The sequence below is a fragment of the Chrysemys picta genome, unplaced genomic scaffold, assembly GCF_011386835.1.
Source record: "Chrysemys picta bellii isolate R12L10 unplaced genomic scaffold, ASM1138683v2 scaf109, whole genome shotgun sequence".
NCBI classification, from domain to species: Eukaryota; Metazoa; Chordata; order Testudines; family Emydidae; genus Chrysemys; species Chrysemys picta.
This window is the reverse complement of record NW_027052816.1, coordinates 112,656-128,661: the sequence shown is the minus strand read 5'-3', so window position 1 is coordinate 128,661 and position 16,006 is coordinate 112,656. Positions and strand designations below refer to the sequence as shown.

Below are 16,006 nucleotides of genomic sequence, written 5' to 3'. Positions count from 1 at the left end.
TAGGCATGGAAAACACTAGTTCAAGGTGACAGAATTTTGTAGTCCACACGGGATTTTGTCCCGTTCAATCACTGGGGACATTAGGGTTTGTCCTTTTCGTTTTACCTTTTCCACCATCCCTCCTTCCTTTCTCTTCATCTCTTACTTCTTTTGTCCTTTCTCCTGTTCCCCTGCCACCACCAGGAGTGGTGTGTGTGTGTGTGTGTGTGTGTGCGTGTTGCTGGGGGTGATCTTCACCTCCTATTGTGGGAAGTTGATCCAAAACTGTGGGGTTGAAATAGTGCTTGGACTCCACTGACACAAGATGCTGCCATCCTGTGGCTTACCATTAGTGTCTGGGATGACTTGGGGAAGATCTCAACCTCCCCTCAAACCACTTCACTTCTGGCAGAATCCCTCCTGCCCCCCCGCTAGAGCAGCCTCCCTGGCCAACCTGGGTGGGGGTGGAGAACAGGGTTCTGATAACTTGAGGTGTGGTTTGGAGGTGGAACAGCTGTCAAAAACACTGAGCGGGAGGTAGCAGGAGCTAATCCTACAAGGAGGGGAGTTGGCACTGCAGGATACTAGAAAGGACAAGAAGACTCCATTCTTGGGTTCAGGAGGTGAATTCATCCCTGAGCGGTGGGCAGGTGCTGGGTGGAAATACTACTGGTTCCAGGTGCCCTTAATTCCCCCTGATTCCTCGGGGCGTTTGAGTCTCTGACAGGTTCTCATTCCCTTGCAGCAGGAAGACGTCACGGCCAAAGGGATGCACCAGCTCGGAATCATCCGGCACTTGCGCCAGGTGCCTGAGACACTGAAGGGGCTGTTCCTCTGAGGCCTTCAGCAACTCCCGCTCCCTGCTGCAGGTACTGCTCTGGCTCACTGTAAATGGGGAGCTAGTGGAAGGTGAAATGGAGCCCCCTGGCATTCACTAAAAGGGAAAGTGGTGGATTCTCCATCTCTTAATGTCATTGAATGAAGACTAGATGCCTTTCTGGAATGTGTGTGCCCAAAAAGTAACTCTTGTACTATACAGTAGGCCTATGATATGCAGCGGGTTAGATTAGATGCTCTAAAGGTCTCTTCTGGCCATAAAGTCTACACATTTTGGAAACACTGAGTGTAGTATTGGGAGCAGCCTCTGATGTTTTACTGTCTAGCCGGCTTGCTTCCTAGAATGAAGACGCATTGAGTGGGGTGATCCACAGAGAGTACCTGTGTCAAGGCTGTATCCCCACTTTGAAGTTTAGGGTACAAATGTAGGGGCCTGCATGAAAACTTCTAAGCTTAACCACCATCCCAAGGCTAATTTCCTCCCCTGGGTAGCCTTGAGAAACCTTTCAGCAATTCCCTGGTGAATACAGATCCAAACCCCTTGGATCTTAAAACAAGGAGAAATAAACCATCCCCCCTCCTTCCTCCCACCAACTTCTGGTGAATACAGATCCAACCCCCTTGGATCTAAAAGAAGGAGAAATTAACCATTCCCCTCCTTCCTCCCACCAACTCCTGGTGAATCAAGATCCAAACTCCTTGGATCTTAAAACAAGGAAAAATCAATCAGGTTCTTAAAAATAAGGCTTTTAATTAAAGAAAAAGGTAAAAATCATCTCTTTAAAATCAGTATGGAAATTAACCTTACAGGGTAATCAAACTTAAAGAGCTCAGAGGACTCCCCTCTAGTCTTAGGTTCAAAGTACAGCAAACAAAGATAAACACTCTAGTAAAAGGTACATTTACAAGTTGAGAAAACAAAGGAAAACTAACACGCCTTGTTTGAAATAGGAGAGACTTGTTTAGAAAGATGTGGAGAACCTGGATTGATGTCTGGTCCCTCTCAGTCCCGAGGGCGAACACCCACACAAACAAAGAACACAAACAAAAGCCTTCCCCTCCCCAAGATTTGAAAGTATCTTGTCCCCTTATTGGTCCTTTAGGTCAGATGCCAGCCAGGTTACCTGAGCTTCTTAACCCTTTACAGGGAAAAGGATTTTGGAGTCTCTGGCCAGGAGGGATTTTATAGTACTGTACACAGGACAGCTGTTACCCTTCCCTTTATAGTTATGACAACCTCAAACCTTCAAAGTGTCAGGCCAGCAGCAGGACATTAGCACTTGAGGGTTTTTTTGGGTGTGGCAGTGACATCACAAAGGCCTTTTGCAGGATGTCAGCTTATTGGTCAAATGTGTTAGGGAGGTGGTGACCTCAGAGAGAGATGCTGACGTCAGCCTGGCAGGACAGGAGCACAGGGCCAGGGAAACCTCAGAGACCCTGTGGCTTTGCTTCAGCAAGTCTCCTTCTCGAGGTCTTTCTTTGAGGACTGAGAGAGTATTAGGGTTCACGTACGTGAGTGCGTGCAGGAGCCTCTTTCGAGTTTTCTCCTTTCCTTTTACTGATTTTACTAGAAAACAGACGTCCCTGTTTAGAAGGTAAGAGCCTCCAAGAGGTTTTTGAACCTGCTCAGTCTGATCCATCTGGTGCCCGTTGAATTCTAGGCATGGAAAACACTAGTTCAAGGTGACAGAATTTTGTAGTCCACACGGGATTTTGTCCCGTGGAATCACTGGGGACATTAGGGTTTGTCCTTTTCGTTTTACCTTTTCCACCATCCCTCCTTCCTTTCTCTTCATCTCTTACTTCTTTTGTCCTTTCTCCTGTTCCCCTCCCACCACCAGGAGTGGTGTGTGTGTTTGTGTTGCTGGGGGTGCTCTTCACTTCCCCTTGTGGGAAGTTGATCCAAAACTGTGGGGTTGAAATAGTGCTTGAACTCCAATGACACTAGATGCTGCCATCCTGTTTCTTAGCATTAGTGTCTGGGATGACTTGGGGCAAGATCTCAACTTCCCCGCAACCCACTTCACTGCTGCCAGAATCCCTCCTGCCCCCCCGCTAGAGCCGCCTCCCTGGCCAACCTGGGTGGGGGTGGAGAACAGTGTTTTTTTCATACATTCATAGATTATCGGACTGGAAGGGACCTCGAGAGGTCATCGAGTCCAGTCCCCTGCCCGCATGGCAGGACCAAATACCATCTAGACCATCCCTGATAGACATTTATCTAACCTACTCTTAAATATCTCAAGAGATGGAGATTCCACAACCTCCCTCGGCAATTTATTCCAGTGTTTAACCACCCTGACAGTTAGGAACTTTTTCCTAATGTCCAACCTAGACCTCCCTTGCTGTAGTTTAAACCCATTGCTTCTGGTTCTATCCTTAGAGGCTAAGGTGAACAAGTTTTCTCCCTCCTCCTTATGACACCCTTTTAAATACCTGAAAACTGCTATCATGTCTCCTCTCAGTCTTCTCTTTTCCAAACTAAACAAAGCCAATTCTTTCAGCCTTCCTTCATAGGTCATGTTCTCAAGACCTTTAATCATTCTTGTTGCTCTTCTCTGGACCCTTTCCAATTTCTCCACATCTTTTTTAAAATGCGGTGCCCAGAACTGGACACAATACTCCAGCTGAGGCCTAACCAGAGCAGAGTAGAGCGGAAGAATGACTTCTCGTGTCTTGCTCACAACACACCTGTTAATACATCCCAGAATCAGGTTTGCTTTTTTTGCAACAGCATCACACTGTTGACTCATATTTAGCTTGTGGTCCACTATAACCCCTAGATCCCTTTCTGCCGTACTCCTTCCTAGACAGTCTCTTCCCATTCTGTATGTGTGAAACTGATTGTTCCTTCCTAAGTGGAGCACTTTGCATTTGTCTTTGTTAAACTTCATTCTGTTTAACTCAGACCATTTCTCCAATTTGTCCAGATCATTTTGAATTATGACCCTGTCCTCCAAAGCAGTTGCAATCCCTCCCAGTTTGGTATCATCCGCAAACTTAATAAGCGTACTTTCTATGCCAATATCTAAGTCGTTGATGAAGATATTGAACAGCGCCGGTCCCAAAACAGACCCCTGCGATACCCCACTCGTTATGCCTTTCCAGCAGGATTGGGAACTATTAATAACAACTCCCTGAGTACGGTTATCCAGCCAGTTATGCACCCACCTTATAGCAGCCCCATCTAAATTGTATTTGCCTAGTTTATCAATAAGAATATCATGCGAGACCGTATCAAATGCCTTACTAAAGTCTAGGTATACCACATCCACAGCCTCACCCTTCTCTACAAGGCTCGTTATCCTATCAAAGAAAGCTATCAGATTGGTTTGACGTGATTTGTTCTTCACAAATCCATGCTGGCTGTTCCCTATCACCTTACCACCTTCCAAGTGTTTGCAGATGATTTCCTTAATTACTTGCTCCGTTATCTTCCCTGGCACAGAAGTTAAACTCACTGGTCTGTAGTTTCCTGGGTTGTTTTTATTTCCCTTTTTATAGATGGGCACTATACTTGCCCTTTTCCAGTCTTCTGGAATCTCTCCCGTCTCCCATGATTTTCCAAAGATAATAGCTAGAGGCTCAGATACCTCCTCTATTAGCTCCTTGAGTATTCTAGGATGCATTTCATCAGGCCCGGGTGACTTGCAGGCATCTAACTTTTCTAAGTGATTTTTAACTTGTTCTTTTTTTATTTTATCTGCTAAACCTACCCCCTTCCCATTAGCATTCACTATGTTAGGCATTCCTTCAGACTTCTCGGTGAAGACCGAAACAAAGAAGTCATTAAGCATCTCCGCCATTTCCAAGTTTCCTGTTACTGTTTCTCCCTCTTCACTAAGCAGTGGGCCTACCCTGTCTTTGGTCTTCCTCTTGCTTCTAATGTATTGATAAAAAGTCTTCTTGTTTCCCTTTATTCCCGTAGCTAGTTTGAGCTCATTTTGTGCCTTTGCCTTTCTAATCTTGCCCCTGCATTCCTGTGTTGTTTGCCTATATTCATCCTTTGTAATCTGTCCCAGTTTCCATTTTTTATATGACTCCTTTTTATTTTTTAGATCATGCAAGATCTCATGGTTAAGCCAAGGTGGTCTTTTGCCACATTTTCTATCTTTCCTAACCAGCGGAATAGCTTGCTTTTGGGCCCTTAATAGTGTCCCTTTGAAAAACTGCCAACTCTCCTCAGTTGTTTTTCCCCTCAGTCTTGATTCCCATGGGACCTTACCTATCAGCTCTCTGGGCTTACCAAAATCTGCCTTCCTGAAATCCATTGTCTCTATTTTGCTGTTCTCCCTTCTACCCTTCCTTAGAATTGCAAACTCTATGATTTCATGATCACTTTCACCCAGGCTGCCTTCTACTTTCAAATTCTCAACGAGTTCCTCCCTATTTGTTAAAATCAAGTCTAGAACAGCTTCCCCCCTAGTAGCTTTTTCAACCTTCTGAAATAAAAAGTTGTCTCCAATGCAGTCCAGGAATTTGTTGGATAGTCTGTGCCCCGCTGTGTTATTTTCCCAACATATAGCCGGATAGTTGAAGTCCCCCATCACCACCAAATCTTGGGCTTTGGATGATTTTGTTAGTTGCTTAAAAAAAGCCTCATCCACCTCTTCCACCTGGTTAGGTGGCCTGTAGTAGACTCCTAGCATGACATCTCCATTGTTTTTTACCCCTTTTAGCCTAACCCAGAGACTCTCAACGTCTCCTATGTCCATCTCTACCTCAGTTCAAGTGTGTACATTTTTAATATACAAGGCAACACCTCCTCCCTTTTTCCCCTGTCTATCCTTCCTGAGCAAGCTGTACCCATCCACACCAACATTCCAATCATGTGTATTATCCCACCAAGTTTCAGTGATGCCAACAATGTCATAGTTGTATTTATTTATTAGCACTTCCAGTTCTTCCTGCTTATTCCCCATACTTCTCGCATTTGTATATAGGCATCTAAGATACTGGTTTGATCTTTCCTCCCAGTTTTGTCCTGACCCTCCTTTCCCTCTGACAATATAGCCCACACTCCCTCTCGTTTTTGACCCATCTCCCCGGTCTCCATGTTCCCCACTTACCTGTGGGCTTTGCTCACCTGTCCCCGTCGAATCTAGTTTAAAGCCCTCCTCACTAGGTTAGCCAGTCTGTGTCCAAAGGTACTAATAACTTGAGCTGTGGTTTGGAGGTGGAACAGCTGTCAAGGGCACTGAGGGGGAGATAGCAGGAGCTCATCCTTCAAGGAGGGGGGTTGGCACTGGAGGTTACTAGAAAGGACAAGAAGACTCCATTCTGGGGTTCAGGAGGTGAATTTATCCCTCAGTGGTGGGCAGGTGATGGGTGGAAGTAGTGCTGGTTCCAGGTGCCCTTAATTCCCGCTGATTCCTCGGGGCGTTTGAGTCTCTGACAGGTTCTCGTTCCCTTGCAGCAGGAGGACGTCACGTCCAAAGTGATGCACCAGCTCCGCATCATCCGGCACTTGCGCCAGATTCCTGAGACACTGCAGGGGCTGTGCCTCTGTGAACATCAGCAACTCCCGCTCCTTGCTGCAGGTACTGCTCTGGCTCACTGTAAATGGGGTGCTAGTAGAAGCTGAAATGGAGCCCCCTGGCACTCACTAAAAGGGAAAGTGGTGGACCCCTGTGGCTTTGCTTCAGCAAGTCTCCTTCTCGAGGTCTCTCTTTGAGGACTGAGAGAGTGTTAGGGTTGACGTATGTGAGTGCGAGCAGGAGCCTCTTTCGAGTTTTCTCCTTTCCTTTTACTGATTTTACTAGAAAACAGACGTCCCTGTTAGAATCATAGAATCATAGAATATCAGAGTTGGAACGGACCTCAAGAGGTCATCTAGTCCAACCCCCTGCTCAAAGCAGGACCAATTCCCAGCTAAATCATCCCAGCCAGGGCTTTGTCAATCCGGGCCTTAAAAACCTCCAAGGAAGGAGACTCCACCACCTCCCTAGGTAACGCATTCCAGTGTTTCACCACCCTCCTAGTGAAATAGTTTTTCCTGATATCCAACCTCGACCTCCCCCACTGCAACTTGAGACCATTCCTCCTTATTCTGTCATCTGCCACCACTGAGAACAGCCGAGCTCCATCCTCTTTGGAACCCCCCTTCAGGTAGTTGAAGGCTGCTATCAAATCCCCCCTCATTCTTCTCTTCTGGAGACTAAACAATCCCAGTTCCCTCAGCCTCTCCTCATAAGTCATGTGCTCCAGACCCCTAATCATTTTTGTTGCCCTCCGCTGGACTCTTTCCAATTTTTCCTCATCCTTCTTGTAGTGTGGGGCCCAAAACTGGACACAGTATTCCAGATCAGGCCTCACCAATGTCGAATAAAGGGGAACGATCACGTTCCTCGATCTGCTGGCAATGCCCCTACTTATACAGCCCAAAATGCCGTTAGCCTTCTTGGCAACAAGAGCACACTGTTGACTCATATCCAGCTTCTCGTCCACTGTGACCCCTAGGTCCTTTTCAGCAGAACTGCTACCTAGCCATTCGGTCCCTAGTCTGTAGCAGTGCATGGGATTCTTCCGTCCTAAGTGCAGGACTCTGCACTTGTCCTTGTTGAACCTCATCAGGTTTTTTTCAGCCCAATCCTCTAATGTGTCTAGGTCCCTCTGTATCCGATCCCTACCCTCTAGTGTATCTACCACGCCTCCTAGTTGAGTGTCACCTGCAAACTTGCTGAGAGTGCAGTCCACACCATCCTCCAGATCATTAATAAAGATATTAAACAAAACCGGCCCCAGGACCGACCCTTGGGGCACTACTCCGCTTGAAACCGGCTGCCGACTAGACATGGAGCCATTGATCACTACCCGTTGAGCCCGACGATCCAGCCAGCTTTCTATCCACCTTACAGTCCATTCATCCAGCCCATACTTCTTTAACTTGATGGCAAGAATACTGTGGGAGAGCGTATCAAAAGCTTTGCTAAAGTCAAGGAATAACACATCCACTGCTTTCCCCTCATCCACAGAGCCAGTTATCTCATCATAGAAGGCAATTAGGTTAGTCAGGCACGACTTCCCCTTGGTGAATCCATGCTGACTGTTCCTGATCACTTTCCTCTCCTCTAAGTGTTTCATAATTGATTCCTTGAAAACCTGCTCCATGATTTTTCCAGGGACTGAGGTGAGGCTGACTGGCCTGTAGTTCCCTGGATCCTCCTCCTTCCCTTTTTTAAAGATGGGCACGACATTAGCCTTTTTCCAGTCATCCGGGACCTCCCTCGATCGCCATGAGTTTTCAAAAATAATGGCTAATGGCTGTGCAATCTCATCCGCCAAGTCCTTTAGCACCCTCGGATGCAGCGCATCCAGCCCCATGGAGTTGTGCACGTCCAGTTTTTCTAAATAGTCCCGAACCACTTCTTTCTCCACAGAGGGCTGGTCACCTTCTCCCCATATTGTGCTGCCCAGTGCAGCAGTCTGGGAGCTGACCTTGTTCGTGAAGACAGAGGCAAAAAAAGCATTGAGTACATTAGCTTTTTCCACATCCTCGGTCACTAGGTTGCCTCCCTCATTCAGTAAGGGGCCCACACTTTCCTTGACTTTCTTCTTGTTGCTAACATACCTGAAGAAACCCTTCTTGTTACTCTTAACATCTCTTGCTAGCTGCAACTCCAAGTGTGATTTGGCCTTCCTGATTTCACTCCTGCATGCCTGAGCAATATTTTGATACTCCTCCCTGGTCATTTGTCCAATCTTCCACTTCTTGTAAGCTTCTTTTTTGCGTTTAAGATCAGCAAGGATTTCACTGCCTAGCCAAGCTGGTCGCCTGCCATATTTACTATTCTTTCTACACATCGGGATGGTTTGTTCCTGCAACCGCAATAAGGATTCTTTAAAATACAGCCAGCTCTCCTGGACCCCTTTGCCCTTCATGTTATTCTCCCAGGGGATCCTGCCCATCTGTTCCCTGAGGGAGTCAAAGTCTGCTTTTCTGAAGTCCAGGGTCCGTATTCTGCTGCTCTCCTTTCTTCCTTGTGTCAGGATCCTGAACTCGACCATCTCATGGTCACTGCCTCCCAGATTCCCATCCACTTTTGCTTCCCCTACTAATTCTTCCCTGTTTGTGAGCAGCAGGTCAAGAAAAGCTCTGCCCCTAGTTGGTTCCTCCAGCACTTGCACCAGGAAATTGTGCCCTACACGTTCCAAAAACTTCCTGGATTGTCTGTGCACCGCTGTATTGCTCTCCTAGCAGATATCAGGGTGATTAAAGTCTCCCATGAGAACCAGGGCCTGCGATCTAGCAACTTCTGCTAGTTGCCAGAAGAAAGCCTCGTCCACCTCATCCCCCTGGTCTGGTGGTCTATAGCAGACTCCAACCATGACATCCCCCTTGTTGCTCACACTTCTCAACTTTATCCAGAGACTGTCAGGTTTTTCTGCAGTTTCATACCAGAGCTCTGAGCAGTCATACTCCTCTCTTACATACAACGCAACTCCCCCACCTTTTCTGCCCTGCCTGTCCTTCCTGAACAGTTTATATCCATCCATGACAGTACTCCAGTCATGTGAGTTATCCCACCAAGTCTCTGTTATTCCAATCACATCATAGTTCCCTGACTGTGCCAGGACTTCCAGTTCTCCCAGCTTGTTTCCCAGGCTTCTTGCATTTGTGTATAGGCACTTAAGATAACTCATCGATCGTCCCTCATTCTCAGCATGAGACAGGAGTCCTCCCCCCTTGCGCTCTCCTGCTTGTGCTTCCTCCCAGGATCCCATTTCCCCACTTACCTCAGGGCTTTGGTCTCCTTCCCCCGGTGAACCTAGTTTAAAGCCCTCCTCACTAGGTTAGCCAGCCTGCTGGCGAAGATGCTCTTCTCTCTCTTCGTTAGGTGGAGCCCGTCTCTGCCTAGCACTCCTCCTTCTTGGAACACCATCCCATGGTTGAAGAATCCAAAGCCTTCTCTCCAACACCACCTGTGTAGCCATTCGTTGACTTCCACGATTCGACGGTCTCTACCCCGGCCTTTTCCTTGCACAGGGAGGATGGACGAGAACACCACTTGCGCCTCAAACTCCTTTATCCTTCTTCCCAGAGCCACATAGTCTGCAGTGATCCGCTCAAGGTCATCTCTGATCGCTCACCTTCCACATCACCGTCTTCTTAAGAACTTCCTCAACTGTTGCAGGAACTACTCAGAGAAACCTGCAGATGTAAGCCTCAGTGAGCTCTCCCCAAGCGAACTCCCAGTCAAACTCCCGCTCTTAGCCTCTGCTGTTCGCCGCTCCTTCTCCAAGTCTCTCTTTGAGGACTGAGAGAGTATTAGGGTTCACGTATTTGAGTGCGAGCAGGAGCCTCTTTCGAGTTTTTTCCTTTCCTTTTACTGATTTTACTAGAAAACAGACGTCCCTGTTGAGAAGGTAAGAGCCTCCAAGAGGTTTTGGAACCTGCTCAGTCTGATCCATCTGGTGCCAGCTGAATTCTAGGCATGGAAAACACTAGTTTAATGTGTCAGAATTTTATTCCCTCCCTGGGATTTTGTCCCGTAGAATCACTGGGGACATTAGGGTTTGTCCTTTTCGTTTTACCTTTTCCTCCATCCCTCCTTCCTTTCTCTTCATCTCTTACTTCTTTTGTCCTTTCTCCTGTTCCCCTCCCACCACCTATTAGAGGGGCGGATTATACCCATCAGTAGTATGTCCTGGATCTCCCTTTGTATAGCAGTTTTGTCATGAGGTGACTCCTGGTAGGGTGGGGTTCTAATTGGGTGAGCATTACCTGTGTTAATGGAGTGGTATGCCCGTTCGGTCCGTTTTGGAGTGGCTGAGAAAATTGGTGCAAAGCTTGTGCACAGCTCCTTGATCTGCTGTCGCTGCAGACGTCCAAGGGTCGTGGAGAGGTTCACCTCTTCTACGCCACCATCCTTTTTTTCTTCGTAATAGACACCTTTAGGCCACTTTGCGTTATTTGTTTTCTGGGCTGTAAACTGGCAAACGTTTAATTTTTTGGAATAAAAGGGCTTAAGAGAATTAACATGGTATACCTTGGGCTTTATGTTGGAGGTGGGGGAGGCTATGAGATAATTAACAGCTCCTAGGCGCTCCTGGACCGCGAATGGTCCTTTCCACGACGCTTCCATTTTATGGGCCTGGAGCGCCTTTAAGACCATGACTTGGTTTCCTACTTTGAAGGACCGTTCTCTGGAATGTTTATCATACCAGGCCTTTTTACTCTTTCTGAGCATTTTTTAGGTTTTCTTTAGCAAGGGCTAAAGAGTGTCGGAGGGTGCTTTGTAGGTTGCTTACAAAGTTTAGAATGTTAGTTCCTGGAGAAGGCGTAAGCCCCTCCCATTGCTGTTTCACCAACTGTAATGGCCCCTTAACCTCGCGGCCATACACAAGTTCAAATGGTGAAAACCCTAAACTGGGATGTGGTACAGCCCTGTAGGCGAAAAGCAACTGCTGCAACACTAGGTCCCAATTATTGGAGTGTTCATTTATGAATTTACATATTATGGCCCCCAAAGTTTTATTAAACCTCTCCACCAGGCCATTGGTTTTATGGTGGTAAGGGGTGGCAACCAAGTGATTCACCCCATGAGCTTCCCACAGGTTTTTCATGGTCCCTGCCAGGAAATTAGTTCCCGAATCTGCAAGGATGTTGGAGGGCCAATCTACCCCGGCAAAAATGTCTGTTAATGCCTGGCACACACTTTTAGCCCTGGTGTTGCTTAAGGGTACTGCTTCCGGCCATCGGGTAACAAAATCCATGAAAGTCAGTACGTACTGCTTTCCTTTGGGTGTCTTTTTGGGAAAAGGACCCAGAATATTCACAGCTACGTGCTGAAATGGGACCTTAATTATGGGTAGTGGCTGGAGAGGGGCTTTAACCTGGTCTTGGGGCTTTTCCACTCGTTGGTACACCTCACAAGACCGGACATAATTAGCAACGTCCTTGCCCATTCCCTCCCAGTGGAAGGACTTCCCCAACCGGTCCTTGGTTCTGTTCACCCCAGAATGGCCACTGGGATGATCGTGGGCTAAGCTCAAGAGCTTTACCCGATACTTAGTGGGAACTACCAACTGTCTTTGAGGATGCCAGTTTTTCTGGTGCCCACCAGAAAGAGTCTCCTTGTATAAAAGTCCTTGTTCTATAACAAACCGGGATCGGTTAGAAGAGCTGAGAGGCGGTGGGGTGCTCCACGCCGCCGCCCAAACTTTCTGAAGGCTGTTATCTGCTTCCTGCTCGGCCTGGAACTGTTTCCTTGATGCTGGAGACATCAGTTCCTCCTTGGATTGTGGACTGGGGCTTGGTCCCTCTGGAAGTGATGCAGGTGCTGGGGCTGTTTCCATTGACTGTGATCCGCTGTCCACTGGTGCACTATGTGGTATCTCAGGCTCTGGCTGAGCCTCTTGGGTAGGGTTATCTGCTGCTTCCGCCAGGTCAGGCTCGCTGGTGCCCTCTGGCGTTGGAGTTGTAGACGGGTTTGCAAGCGCTGGACTCAGTGCTGGCAATGGTCCTGGTGCTGGTTGCGTTGCCAGTTCCGGTTCTGGGACTGGCTTTGGCTGGGTCTCTGGGATTGGATTCACTACGGCTGTTGCAGTCGTTGGCAGGGGATCCGGTTCCACCACCTTTGTCTGGGTCTCTGGTAACACAGCCGGGGCCCTGGTGGACGGCTCAGGAACAGGGATGGGGGTGAAAGCTTGCTTAGCCTTTGCTACTTCCAGTTCATGCTTCCTTTCTTTTTCTCTCTCCTCCATCTCTTTTTTTTTTCAGCTCCATTTCTTTTTCTTTCAACTTCATCTCTCTCTTGTGGGCCTCCTCTTTGGCTTTTTCTTCTCTTTTTCTCTGCTGTGTCTTGAGTTTTGTTAATTGAAGCAGTCTCTGATGTTTTCTTTCATTTTCTTCTGCTTTTAGTTTGGCCAGTTCTATTTTTTTAGCTACTTCTTTGGTAGTCATTTTCCTGTTTTCTTGTGCTGGGTCACCCCCTCTGCAGTTGACTGAAACTGGGAAGCTCTCAGCTCTGGCTGCTGCTGAGTTAAGAGAGACTTTCTAACTAGCTACTCCCGAGGATGTAAAAAGAAAAAAAAACCAATTCAGCTTGTAAATTCCTTTTACCCTGTCGTTTGCTCATTTGAACACTTCTCTTAACAAAGGACCTTGTTAAAAAAACTTAACACCTCTGCCTTCAGGCAAGGAGAGAGAAGATATGCATCTATCTCCAGCTCTGCTTTTCAAGCAGCTAGAAAGAAAAAAAAATCTCACTGGCTTTGGGTTTAAAATGATCCCACCACTACCACCATGTCAAGGCTGTATCCCCACTTTGAACTTTAGGGTACAAATGTAGGGGCCTGCATGAAAACTTCTAAGCTTAACTACCAGCTTAGCTCTGGTCCGCTGCCACCATCCCAAGGCTAATTTCCTTCCCTGGGTAGCCTTGAGAGACCTTCACCAATTCCCTGGTGAATACAGATCCAAACCCCTTGGATCTTAAAACAAGGAGAAATTAACCATTCCCACTTCTTTCTCCCACCAACTCCTGGTGAATACAGATCCAACCCCCTTGGATCTAAAACAAGGAAAAAATCGATCAGGTTCTTAAAAAGAAGGTTTTTAATTAAAGAAAAAGGTAAAAATCATCTCTGTAAAATCAGTATGGAAATAACCATACAGGGTAATCAAACTTAAAGAGCTCAGAGGACTCCCCTCTAGTTTTAGGTTCAAAGTACAGCAAACAAAGATAAACACTCTAGTAAAAGGTACATTTACATGTTGAGAAAACAAAGGAAAACTAACACGCCTTGCCTGGCTATTTACTTAGAAGTTAGAAATAGGAGAGACTTGTTTAGAAAGATGTGGAGAACCTGGATTGATGTCTGGTCCCCCTCAGTCCCGAGAGCGAACGCACTCCCAAACAAAGAACACAAACAAAAGCCTCCCCCCCCCCCCCCCACGGCCAAAGTGATGCACCAGCTCCGCATCATCCGGCACTTGTGCCAGGTGCCTGAGACACTGCAGGGGCTGTTCCTCTGAGGCCTTAGCAACTCCCACTCCCTGCTGCAGGTACTGCTCTGGCTCACTGTAAATGGGGTGCTAGTGGAAGGGGAAATGGAGCCCCCTGGCACTCACTAAAAGGGAAAGTGGTGGATTCTCCATCTCTTGATGTCATTGAATGAAGACTAGATGCCTTTCTGGAATGTGTGTGCCCAAAAAGTAACTATTGTACTATACAGGAAGCCTATGATATGCAGGGGCTTAGATTAGATGCTCTAAAGGTCTCTTCTGCCCATCAAGTCTACTAATTTTGGAAACACTGAGTGTAGCATTGGGAGCAGCCTCTGATGTTTTACTGTTTGGCCGGCTTGCTTCGTAGAATGAAGACGCATGGAGTGGGGTGATCCCCAAAGAGTAGCTCAAACCTTCAAAGTGTCAGGCCAGCAGCAGGACATTAGCACTTCAGGGGATGGTTGGGTGTGACAGTGACATCACAAAGGACTTTTGCAGGAGCTCAGCCTATTGGTCAAAGTTGTTAGGGAGGTGGTGACCTCAGAGAGAGATGCTGACATCAGCCAGGCATGACAGGAGCACAGGGCCAGGGAAACCTCAGAGACACCTGTGGCTTTGCTTCAGCAAGTCTCCTTCTCGAGGTCTCTCTTTGAGGACTGAGAGAGTATTAGGGCTGACGTATGTGAGTGCGAGCAGGAGCCTCTTTCGAGATTTCTCCTTTCTCTTTACTGATTTTACTGGAAAACAGACGTCCCTGTTAAGAAGGTAAGAGCCTCGGAGAGGTTTGTAACCTTTTCAGTCTGATCCACCTGGTGCCAGCTGAATTCTAGGCATGGAAAACACTAGCTCAAGGTGGCAGAATTTTATTCCCTCCCTGGGATTTTGTCCCGTGGAATCACTGGGGACATTAGGTTTTGTCCTTTTTGTTTTACCTTTTCCTCCATCCCTCCTTCCTTTCTCTTCAACTCTTACTTCTTTTGTCCTTTCTCCTGTTCCCCTCCCACCACCAGGAGTGGTGTGTGTGTGTGTTGCTGGGGGTGCTCTTCACCTCCCCTTGTGGAAAGTTGATCCAATACTGTGAGGTTGAAATAGTGCTTCGACTCCACTGACACTAGATGCTGCCATCCTGTGGCTTAGCATTAGTGTCTGGGATGACTTGGAGCAAGATCTCAACCTCCCCGCAACCCACTTCACTGCTGCCAGAATCCCTCCTGCCCCCCCTGCTAGAGCCACCTCCCTGCCCAACCTGGGTGGGGGTGGAGAAGAGGGTTTTGATAACTTGAGCTGTGGTTTGGAGGTGGAACAGCTGTCAAGGGCACTGAGGGGGAGGTAGCAGATGCTAATCCTACAAGGATGGGGGTTGGCACTGGAGGTTACCGGAAAGGAGAAGAAGACTCCATTCTGGTGTTGAGGAGGAGAATTCATCCCTCAGTGGTGGGCAGGTGCTGGGTGGAAATACTGCTGCTTCCAGGTGGCCTTAATTCCCCCTGATACCTCTGGGCGTTTGAGTCTCTGACAGGTTCTCATTCCCTTGCAGCAGGAGGACGTCACGGCCAAAGTGATGCACCAGCTCCGCATCATCCGGCACTTGCGCCAGGTGCCTGTGACGCTGCAGGGGCTCTGCCTCTGAGGCCTTCAGCAACTCCTGCTCCCTGCTGCAGGTACTGTTCTGGTTCACTGTACATGGGGAGCTAGTGGAAGGGGAAATGGAGCAACCTGGCACTCACTAAAATGGAAAGTGGTGGATTCTCCATCTCTTGATGTCATTGATTGAAGATTATATGCCTCTCTGGAATGTGTGTGCCCAAAAAGTAACTATTATACTATACTGGAAGCCTATGATATGGAGGGGGTTAGATGAGATGCTCTAAAGGTCTCTTGTGGCCAGAAAGTGTAGTAATTTTGGAAACACTGAGTGTAGCATTGGGAGCAGCCTCTGATCTTTTACTGTCTAGCCGGCTTGCTTCCTAGAATGAAGACGCATTGAGTGGGGTGATCCACAGAGAGTAGCTCAAACCTTCAAAGTGTCAGGCCAACAGCAGGACATGAGCACTTTAGGGTTTGGTTGGGTGTGGCAGTGATATCACAAAGGCTTTTTCAAGGACCTCAGCATACTGGTCAAAGGTGTTAGGAAGGTGGTGACCTCAGAGAGAGATGCTGACATGAGCCAGGCAGGACAGGGGGGCAGGGCCAGGGAAACCTCAGAGACCCCTGTGGCTTTGCTTCAGCAAGTCTCCT

The 16,006-nt window shown here is 47.7% G+C and overlaps 1 long non-coding RNA gene across 1 annotated transcript; it reads left to right on the top strand.

Moving 5' to 3' along the window:
• The first annotated feature begins 724 nt into the window (after positions 1 to 724).
• On the top strand, positions 725 to 15,430 carry LOC135978082 (uncharacterized). The gene is made up of 3 exons (XR_010595514.1): positions 725 to 848; positions 6,233 to 6,356; positions 15,306 to 15,430. It is a non-coding gene; the product is annotated as an uncharacterized LOC135978082 (long non-coding RNA).
• Positions 15,431 to 16,006: the final 576 nt, after the last annotated feature.